Source organism: Ananas comosus, unplaced genomic scaffold, assembly GCF_001540865.1.
Source record: "Ananas comosus cultivar F153 unplaced genomic scaffold, ASM154086v1, whole genome shotgun sequence".
Taxonomy (NCBI): Eukaryota; Viridiplantae; Streptophyta; class Magnoliopsida; order Poales; family Bromeliaceae; genus Ananas; species Ananas comosus.
Genome location: NW_017893496.1, coordinates 37,896 through 49,294, shown reverse-complemented (window position 1 = coordinate 49,294; position 11,399 = coordinate 37,896). Strand labels below are relative to the sequence as shown.

The window sequence follows — 11,399 nt, the reverse complement described above, 5'->3', positions numbered from 1 at the left end:
ATGCATAAATTATGAATTGATTTGAAGTATTTTACAATAGTAGCATTGTAGGGCTTCAAAAATGCAATTTTTGTAAATAGATGGGTTTGATCTAAATTGAACCTATATAAACCTAATTGCTAGGTAACGAAACGCGTTGGCGAAGACGGTTTGGCAATCCGACGAGCCGTTGCGAAGTTATTAAAGAAACGGACGTTTAGGCTTCGGGTCCGCCGGGAGGGCCGAGGCGACGTCGTAAAATCATGGAAATAGATTTGAAGCACCGTGGCACGTAACCGAGGACCTATAATTTTCGGGGCTGCGAAGCGGAGCACGGTTGAGGCGCAGTTGCGATATCGGGCCGTGCCGGATACGGGTGCCGCAGGAGGCCGATTGCAAGTGTCGACAAGCAATCGGAACGCGAATCGAGGTGGGTTGTGCTTACCGAAGCGACTTGGTCGCCCCACATGTCAAAGCGAAATATAGATTTTTGGTTGATGCATATATGTATGTGCATACGGGCATATTTGCATTGTATAAATGCATGCTAGTTGGTAATTTGCATATTAGTATGTATGCTTAGTGAAATACATGCTTGGGGCATTTAGCATTATGAGATTCATGTTGACATGTATTAGAGAACATGAGCATATAAATGAATGTTAACCTATTGTTAACCTTATGAGTTATGAGATCATGTTGGGTAATGTTTAGTGATAATTGCATAATAATGCATTGGGAAGTACATGCTAGTAACTAGATACAAGCGATATATTTGTGCATTGGAATGTATGCTAGGTGCATGTAACATTATGTGAGCATGTTAGTTAAGATGCATGTACTAAATGATAGTAATTATGCTAGTTGCTAATGGCATGTTGATGCATTGGAATTATATGCAAGTGCTAGTTCATGTCAACTCATAATAGAGCATGTAAGTGCGGTTGGATAAAATGCATAAGTGCATCATGTGAATACAAGTTAGATGACAAGAGCATATTGACCTTATGAAAATGCATGCGAGAGGATAATGCTTATTGACATGATGAGAAAAGCTATACATGTATAACATGCACGATGATAATGTAGGCTATGTTAAATGTAGATGCATGTCGGCATCATAGAATGCATGCTAGAGTATATATGATTATAGAAACTCGATGTGGACAAGTAGGGCCAACTAGATCGAGTGGCGCCGAACCTAGTGTAATTAACATAGGTCGAATATGAACCTAGGGTCAAGAACCTAGGATGAATATGAATGATGTTAAACCTAGTGTCGTGAACCTAGGCTAGATCGAGTGGCATTAACCTAGTGTCGTGAACATAGGTTGAACATAATGAACCTAGATTCAAGGTCTAGGTAAATCGATATCGAACCTAGTGTTGGTAAACCTAGGTTGACAATGAACTTAGTGTTGTTGAACCTAGAGTTAATAAGATCTAGGTAGAGAGGCTTAACCTAGTTTAAAGAACATAGGTTATGTGAAAAAAGGCATTAAACCTAGAGTCAGCTAGACCTAGGACAGAAAGTGCATTGGACCTAGATAGGTCGATATCATAGGGTTTGAGATTACCCTAGAGGCTTGGGAAATAGATTCCGGAATCTTAGGATTGTGAACTCGACAGTTCTAGAGCAGTGGGTTGAGTGTGACAGGGTCCCCTCCCACTGGACGAACTTCGAGGATGAGCTTGAGGCTGATTCGAGGCCGCGGGTCGAGTGTGGCAGGTTCCCCCTCCTGTCGGCAGAATCGTGCTTTGCTAGGGTTGAGTGTGGCATGTCCCCTTCCCTATCGGGGGTCTTGGGCCGCGGGTTGAGTTTGTGGTATAATCCCCTTCCCACCGGAAAGATCCCTGACCACGGGTGTACGCAGCTCTGGGCGACCCGTTGGCGAGATGTTTGTAGACTGAAGGCTGAGGTGTAAGTGAGAGGTCCTTCACCTTGAGCCGGACAGAGTGCGGACTATCCGCAGTTGATTGACTCGAGACCGAGTCGAGTGGCATAGATGGCTAAGGTAAAATAACCTTAGGAAAGAATCGCCAGTGAGCACAATAAGACAAAGAGTAAAGAATAAAGAATAACTAACGAACGTGAATAGCTAATAAAGAAAAGAACGGCTACAAGTAAAGTATGGTTAATGATATAAAGTAGATCAAGTAATCTACTTGCATGATTTACAGGTATTGCATATTGCATAGCATTGTTACAATTGCGAGGCAAGGTATGGTTCTATTAATTGCATAGTCAAAATATCTATCTATCTGTTTATTAAACTAACCTGCAGTTGCCTCCTTTGAACCTGTCGGTCGAGCTTTTCCCTTGGGTGGCCGTACCCACTGGGAACCATGGAGTTGGTTCTCACCCCACGTTGTTTTGGGGTGTTACAGGATCGTACGTGAGCGGCGCGGCGGCGCGAGGAAAGGGCGTAACTCCGTAGATAGCGCCCTACCACGGAGACAGAGCTAGCAGTACCCGTCTACAAAGCTTAGGGGTAAAGGAAATGAAAAGAAAGCGAATGTATCAAATTGTAATAAGTAAACGATGTACTACTTAGATTGTATTTGGAAGTTAAAGCAATTGAGAATTGAGATGTAAAATGCATGAATGTGAATGAATGTAATAGCTTAGGATGTGTTTATGTTGTTTGATACCTTCCATTATGCAATCTTGATTGATATCAGTTCCTGGTTGGAACCCTCGTATTGTATTGATTGCGTTGCCTTGAACGTACAGGGGAGACTCTGTCTGTAGTATAGGGGAAACCCTGTCCGTTCGGCACTGTCGGCGCCGCGACCTCGGCCAAATAGGCGGGTGGTCGCGGGCTGTGACAATACCGAGGAGCGGGACAAGGTGAATTTGGCCGCACACTGTTTCAACAAGCGGGCCCGAGTGTGGTGGAAGAGAGTGAAACAGGATCGATCTCCGGATCTTCCCCCGATCGATTGGGAGGAGTTCCGAAGATTGATGTTCGCAGAGTACTTTCCCAACAGTGATAAAAGGAATATGCGGGAAGACTTCAGAAAGCTCAAACAAGGCAATCGGACGGTTCGGGAGTACGAGCGGGAGTTCACTCATCTTTTGAACTGCGTCTCGGACGTTCCGACGACGGAGCAAGACCGAGCAGATTGCTTCGTGAGGGGACTCCGACCCGGAGTGTTTAGGACGGTCCATGCTTTCAAGTTCCACACCTTCGCAGAGGCCTTGGACCGTGCCTTGTGGGTCGAGCACGGGAACGCTTGCGAGCGTGAGAACCGTGAGACCTATGAGAAGGATAAAGGGAAGAAGCGACCGGGCGGTAGTTCGGGGGGACAATCGAGTTCCAGAAGACCCCCGAAGTATCCACGATCGCAGTCGAAGGGCCGCGGAGCACAGCGTTGTATCTTCTGTGGCGGTGACCACCGACCCGGTGTATGTGAGCAGCGCCGAGGAAAGTGTTTTAGGTGCGGGCAAGCCGGACACATGGTACGTGACTGTCCTCAGGGAGGGGCTTTTCCTGCCCCGTCTGTTGCATCGGCCCAGGCGATTCCGGCTCGTTATGGAGCTCCACCTGCTGTGGCGTCGGCTGGACGTGCGGCTGCGCCACGCCAACCTGAACCCGCACGATCGGCTCCGAGTGGCCGAATGTATGCCGCTCAAGTGCAAGTCGAGGAGCCCACCGAAGCCGAGGAGCGCAATGTGGTAGCAGGTATGGTTTTGGTTAGCGGTGTTCGAGCGAGAGCTCTTTTCGATACAGGTGCATCTCACTCGTTCATTAGTCGATCGTTTGCTCTAGAGCATGATGTTGTGATTCGTCTAGGGGAGAACGTTTGGCATGTAGAAGGACCCGGGCGATCATTCATTGTAAGGAAGCGGTGTTTAGCGTGCCCAGTGCAAGTAGGCGACTGGGTCATGCCGATCGATCTGCTGGCACTCAAGAGATTGAAAGAGTTCGACATAATATTGGGCATGGACTTGCTCTCGAAGTATTATGTGTCCATTGATTGCAAGACCAGAGTGATCACATTTCGGGAGCCGGGACACGAGGAGTTCACGTATCGAGCTTGCAAGAGTTCGTGTTTCGCCGCGACGGTATCGGCGACAAGAGCGAGGAAGCTAGTCAACAGTGGTTGCACGGCTTATTTGGCGACTGTCGTGGAAGTCGATCGAGTAGTTCCGACTCTCGAAGAATTGGCGGTTGTGCGGGAGTTCCCAGATGTGTTTCCGGCAGAGTTACCGGGGATGCCGCTGGACCGGGAGATTGAGTTCATGATAGACTTAATTCCCGGAACCGCGCCGATATCGAAGGCCCCGTATCGCATGGCGCCGGCTGAGGTGAGAGAGTTGAGAGATCAGTTGCAAGATCTTCTTGACAAGGAGTTTATTAGGCCGAGCGTGTCGCCATGGGGAGCCCCATTATCGTTTGTGCGCAAGAAAGACGGATCTTTTCGACTCTGCGTGGACTACCGCGAGTTGAATAAGGTCACTGTGAAGAACAAGTACCCGTTACCCCGCATTGACGACTTGTTTGATCAGTTACAGGGGTCGCGAGTGTACTCGAAGATTGATCTTCAATCCGGCTACCATCAGTTGAAGATCAAGCCGGAGGATGTCCCGAAGACCGCGTTCCGTACGCGGTATGGACATTCGTGTCACGTCCCGCTATCGCCAATTTGGTCGATCCGGGCCCGTACACAGACGCCGAACGAACAGCACCTCCTCTGTTCGCCCAAGGCTCAACAACAACGAGTACATGTATAGAGAAATAAACAATTCCCAAGATCACATTTCAGTATACATGGCTTGCACGAAGGCAAGCAACAATCACAAGTGATAGTAAAGCTAGCTAAATATGAAATTCACTGTAATTTAAAACTTTCAAACTGAATTTTACATAACTGAATATGAAATCATTTAGTTATTTACATATTCTATTATACATTCATTTACATGTCTCTGTACATCGAACTAGATGATACATAAAGCCAAAATGGTAACCACTATACTCTGGTGTCAGCTAGCTAAGCTGCGGGGCCCTTGCCGCGATCCATGGCCACGACGCTCGCACTGGAACCTGTGTGGTTAGTGGTGTGAGAACTACAAGAAAGTTCCCAGTGGGTTCGGCTGCCGACCTCGCCGACTCACCCACTAGGTCTATTCAGGTATATGTAGGCAAAAGGAGTAAACAGATAGTAACCAACTATAACATGTAACTACTACAATGCCTGTACAAAGCTGAAAGAAAGCAATATATGTAAACTGTAAATATGCATGCATGCTTTTTACTGAATTTACCCAATTCATTGGTTAACCCATTTGGTTAACAATCACTCACTGACACTATCCCAAATATCGGGGAGACGCAACCTGCACCCGACAGGACTAAACTGGGGGAGACGCAACCTCCTAGTCCAGTAAAGATGACTACTCCGGAGCTCATCGTTCAAGGAGGAGCGACCTCACTTGAACCAAACAAATGTGAGTATGATCTGATCCCCCTTTAGAGGATTCAACTGACAAACACTGTCACACTTTACTCTAACTAGTTCTTTATGCTAGTTTCACAAATTCATTTCTCGATGCTAACCAAACCTCTAGTTAGAATGTCACCAAGTTCACTATTGTTATAGTCCATGCATTCATAGGGTTCTATGTCCACATTCTATGTTCACATGTTCTCATTTTCAATAAGAATTTGCATAATCAATATCACTACATAATATCAAAACCCTATAATGCGTGAATACAATGTAAATATGCTCAATGAATTACAATAGACATAAAAGGTGATTCAAAGATTTCGGATAGCACCACCCACCTGTAGTGGTGTCGCAAATCAAATCTCACGTCTCGAAGTGAATCCACGAGGGTATCTCACGACTAGAAGCAATTAGAGCCAAAATGGCTTCTATCGTAGTTAGCGCGTCACCGACCTGTCGGAAAGTCAATTTAGACTTTCGAGAATAAATAACTTTCACTTATAAGATAACAAAAGAGGTTAAACTAAAGTCACATGTTCAAATTTTGCAAGTTAGCATTTCCAACTCCAAGTACATACACTAGACTGAAATGTTGCCAAATGCTGAATTTTCAGCAATTCACCTCTTCGTCGAGCAACTACTATAAGTCTAGAACGCTTAGTTCAATTAGCAAGAATTACTGCCTTGAAGCCTTTTATTTCAGTTCATTACTCAACTCTATACGAGTGCTGAAATCATGAACCATGTTGGAATTTCAGCACTAATGCATCAACTTCACTCAGCTGAAGCTTCTATTATTCTACTTCTCGCAGCAATTCCTTCATGTAAATCAGTCCAGATGTAATTAACTCCTAGTTAATTACTTAATAATTGATATTAACTTAGTTAAAAGCTATACCAAAGGGTCACTGCTGCAGGAATTCTCCAAGTTCCACCAAGATTGCAATTTTCAGCTCCAAATCTGAATTTCAGCAATCGAACTCTTAGTTTGATCCATTCTAAAGTAACTACTTGGACTATATTTAGATGTGGAGTGAACTTACTTTAACTTAGTGCTAATTTAGCTTGCTCACTGCATGAAATGGGTCACCCCTGCATTTCGGCAGCACAACAGCACCAACAACATCAACTTCACTTCAGCTTGGTAGCCTGCGAGTACCAGATCAGCCCCAAACTGAATTTTCCTGCATTACATGTCTCAATTATTCATTTAGAGGCTTCCCTACAGCACCTACTAAGCTCCCAGCTGAGAAGCAATATATACATACCCCAATTCCAAGCTCTCTCTGCTGAAGTCTCTGCTCGCAGCATCAATAAGCCCAAACCATCAAGCTGCTAACCCCCAAGAGTCCATATAAACATCTTTTTCAAGGTAATTAACAAGAAATCCATAAGTCTTAATCAAGTTTACCTTGATTAGTTGCTGTTCCAGGTGATCTAGCAACTCCAATCAGCAGCAATTCTATGATTGGATCAGGTCTTCTCCTTCAGCCCACAACCCTCCAAGCTGCCAACTCCAATTTCCCCTCAACCCTTTCTTTACTTAGAGAGAAAGAGAGAAGGAATTAGATGATAAGAAATGAAGGGAATGGAATCTCTGATATTTAGACAAGTGTATTCCACTAAGGGTGAAGTGATAAGGGTGAAAAATTGCAATTTAGCCCTTTAAATCCATGAAATTGCATTGGTGGACAAGTGCTGCCCGCAACTGCTGTACCGGTATAGGCTTCTTGTACCGGTACAAGAAGCCCTGGTGACAATATTAACAGCAGCAGCAGCAGCTTGTCCAATCTCTTGTTTCTCGCATTCAATTCACTCCAATTTCATTCCAACACTTCTAAAACCTTCCAAAGAAGCTTCCCAAGCTACCAAAATAGTTTGGAAGCAATCCATTTTCGAATTAGCATCAACTTGATCATTTTTCGACCAAGTTGACTAAAATTTCAGCAATAGAGTAATAACGGCGATTGGAGTTCTTTAACCATTTCAATCCCATTTATTTCTATTCTCACACTTCCAACATGACTCAATGACTGATCTCAAACCTCTACTTAGGTTTAGAAACCTTTAATTTCCATTTTAGCATTATTGTGACTACTTTAATCACAATTAGCTTATAAGCAATTTTCAGTCTATTACAATCTCCCCTCCTAAAATAGTTTCGTCCTCGAAACTTAAATTCATACCTCAGTTCACCTGGTTGAATAGATGGGGATAGGCTTCACGCATGGCATTTTCCAATTCCCAAGTCGCCTCACGACCTGAGTGATTGCTCCATTGAACCTTCACATAGGGAATGGTGCGATTTCGCAATTCCTTATCCTTGCGATCCAAAATGCAGATTGGATATTCTTCGTAAGTCATGTTCTCCTGCAACTCCACTGGTTCGTACTCTAGGACATGCCCTGAATGATGCACATATTTTCGGAGATTTGAAACATGAAACACATTGTGAACTCCTTCAAGTTTTGGCGGTAGAGCCAATCTGTAAGCTACTGCTCCAACCCGCTCTAGGATCTCGTAAGGTCCAATGTATCGAGGACTAAGCTTTCCTCGAACTCCAAATCTTTTCATTCCCCGCATTGGTGACACCTTCAATAACACCCGATCACCCACTGCAAATTCCAAGTCCTTTCGGCGCTTATTTGCATAACTCTGCTGCCGTGACTGGGCCGTCAACAATCTCTGGCGGATTAGGCGTACCTTTTCCTCCGCCTCCTGGAGTACCTCAGGACCAAGAACAGTCCTTTCTCCTACCTCACTCCAATGGATAGGGGATCGACATTTTCTCCCGTATAAGGCTTCAAACGGTGCCATAGCGATACTTCCTTGATAACTGTTATTATATGCAAACTCAGCCATCGCCAAGGAGTCATGCCAACTCCCTCTGAAGTCAAGCACACACGCCCGTAACATGTCCTCCAAAATCTGGATCGTCCTCTCAGACTGTCCATCGGTCTGAGGGTGAAAGGCTGTACTAAAGTCAAGACGTGTGCCAAGAGCATCCTGTAGGCTCCTCCAAAAGTGAGACGTAAACCGCGGATCTCGATCAGATACAATCGACGTCGGGACTCCGTGTAATCTCACAACCTCGTCGAGGTACACCTGTGCTAGCTTGTCCCCTGACCAAGTGATATGAATTGGCAAGAAATGCGCCGATTTCGTCAATCGATCAACAATCACCCAAATGGTATCATGTCCAGCCTGCGATCGAGGTAATCCAACAATGAAGTCCATCGCAATGTTCTCCCACTTCCAAACTGGAATAGGCAAGCTCTGTAACTTTCCCGCGGAAAATCTGCGCTCAGCTTTAACCTGCTGACAAGTCAAACATTGCGCCACAAACTGTCCAACATCATTCTTCATTCCAGGCCACCAATAATGCACTTTAAGATCCCTGTACATCTTAGTGCCACCTGGATGTATACTATAAGATGACTGATGAGCCTCCTGCAAAATAGCCCGCTGAATCTCCTCGTCTTTGGGCACGCACAACCGGTTTCGAAACCGAAGTGCTCCGTCAGATCCCACTGTAAAATCATCACCACGCCCGCTCTCAACTTCACACCGCACCTTTTGGAGATATGGATCTAAAGATTGTCGATCTTTAATCCGTTCCAACAAAGTCGGTTGAACAACTAAAGCGGCGAGTATAGCTGGTACCTCTGGAGCTACTACCTCAAGGTCAAACCGCCACATTTCCTTCCACAATGACGGTTGATGTGTGATCAACATAGCCAAGTTCTCCACTGACTTCCTACTCAGTGCATCCGCAACCACATTTGCCTTTCCCGGGTGGTATAGAATATTCACGTCATAATCTTTCAACAATTCTAACCACCGGCGTTGTCGCATATTCAGTTCTTTTTGGGTGAATAAATACTTCAGGCTTTTGTGATTAGTATAGATTTCACAATGCTCGCCATAAAGATAATGTCTCCACAACTTCAGTGCGAAGATCACTGCCGCCAATTCTAAATCATGGATAGGATAATTCTTTTCATAAGTCTTCAGTTGGCGAGATGCATAAGCAATCACTCGACCACCTTGCATAAGTACACACCCAAGCCCACTGTAGGAAGCGTCACTATAAACCACATAGCTTTCTCCCGAAATAGGCAAGGCGAGAATAGGAGCCGAAGTCAACCTTTCTTTCAACTCCCGAAAGCTACGATCACATTCCTCGCTCCAAACATATTTAACTCCTTTGTGTGTAAGGCGCGTTAGTGGAGTAGTAATCTTCGCAAACCCCTCCACGAACCGCCTATAGTATCCAGCAAGTCCAAGGAAACAGCGGATCTCTGGAACAGTCGTCGGGCGAGGCCAATCTTTAATTGCCTCTAGTTTCTTTGGGTCAACAGAAACACCACCCTCAGAAATCACGTGTCCCAAAAATGCAATCTCTCGTAGCCAAAATTCACATTTCTTCAATTTGGCATACAATTGCTTTTCCCGCAGAATTTGCATTACTATTCTTAAATGTTCTTCATGCTCCTCATTACTTCGAGAAAAGATCAGGATGTCATCTATAAACACCACTACACACTGATCCAACAGTGGCTTAAAGATCCTGTTCATCAGATCCATGAACGCTGCCGGGGCGTTGGTAAGCCCAAACGGCATTACTGTAAACTCATAGTGACCATAGCGAGTGCGAAACGCTGTCTTATGCACATCCTCTGGCTTGATTTTCAATTGGTGATAACCCGATTGAAGATCAATCTTCGAATATACTCGCGATCCTTGCAACTGATCAAATAAGTCGTCAATTCGCGGCAACGGATATTTATTCTTTATCGTGATCTTGTTCAGTTCACGATAATCAACGAAAAGCCGAAACGTTCCGTCTTTCTTCTTTACAAATAAAACTGGAGCTCCCCACGGTGATACACTAGGCTTTACAAAGCCTTTATCCTTCAAGTCCTGCAACTGAGCTTTCAATTCTCTCAACTCAGCAGGTGCCATTCTGTACGGAGCCTTCNTAAAGTGACCTTAGAGTAGAATGCCAAAGGCTAAGATATAGCATGGTTCAAGAATGTTAAGAGTAAAGAATAGCTAAATGATAAAGAATAGCTAAAGAGAGGTTACAAGTAAAGAATAGCTAAGAGCTAAAAGTAAGCGTTAAATGACAAAGAATAAAGAATGGTTAAGAGCAAAAGTAGCGTTAAAGTAACCTACTTGCATGATTACAGGTTTTGCATATTGCATTTCGTGAGGCATGACATGTATTTCAATTGAATATATATATCTGTTGTATATTGTTGAACTAACATGTTGCAGTGCCTCGTTAGACCTGTTGGCTGAGCTTGTTCTCTTGGGTGGCTAAACCCACTGAGGACTATGGACAATAGTCTCACCCCCGTGTTGCTGTTTTTGGGGGTACAGGTACACACGTGTGCAGCGCGGCGGCGCAAGGTGAGGGCGTAGTTCTGCAGATAGCGTCCTACCCCAGAGACTGAGATAGTTGTACCCTGTGGCAGTCTAGCTTAAGGGTTTAAAAGAAATGAAAAGAAATGTATCGAGCTTGTTTAAGTTGTAATAACTTAGATTGTGATTGGAGGTCGAATGTAAAAGAATGGTAATTGTGATGTAAACACTATGAATGCGAATGAATGTAATAATTTAGGATGTGTTTATGTTGTATGATACCCTCCTCTTGCAATCTGTTGATTGATATCTGTTCCTGGTTGGAACCTTCGTGAATTGTATCGATTGCAATGCCTTGAATGTACAGGGGAGACTCTGTCCGTTGTACAGGGGAAACCTTGTCCATTCGGCGATGTCGGCGGCGCCGGGACCTCGGCCAAATAGGCGGGTGGTCGCGGGTCGTGACAGTTGTGGTATCAGAGCATAAAGTAGAAAATAGGAATGGTTTAGGCAAACCTAGGAGACCCTAGGATAGTAAAAGCCTAGGAGATTAAGGCTCGTGAGAGAGACGAGGATTTGTGATTTATGGCGAAAGA

General features: G+C 44.7%; 1 long non-coding RNA gene across 1 annotated transcript; it reads left to right on the top strand.

The window, feature by feature from the left end:
* The first annotated feature begins 347 nt into the window (after positions 1-347).
* Positions 348-11,082, top strand: LOC109706167. Its single transcript, XR_002215105.1, has 2 exons — positions 348-409; positions 10,822-11,082. It is a non-coding gene; the product is annotated as an uncharacterized LOC109706167 (long non-coding RNA).
* The last annotated feature ends 317 nt before the right edge of the window (positions 11,083-11,399 follow it).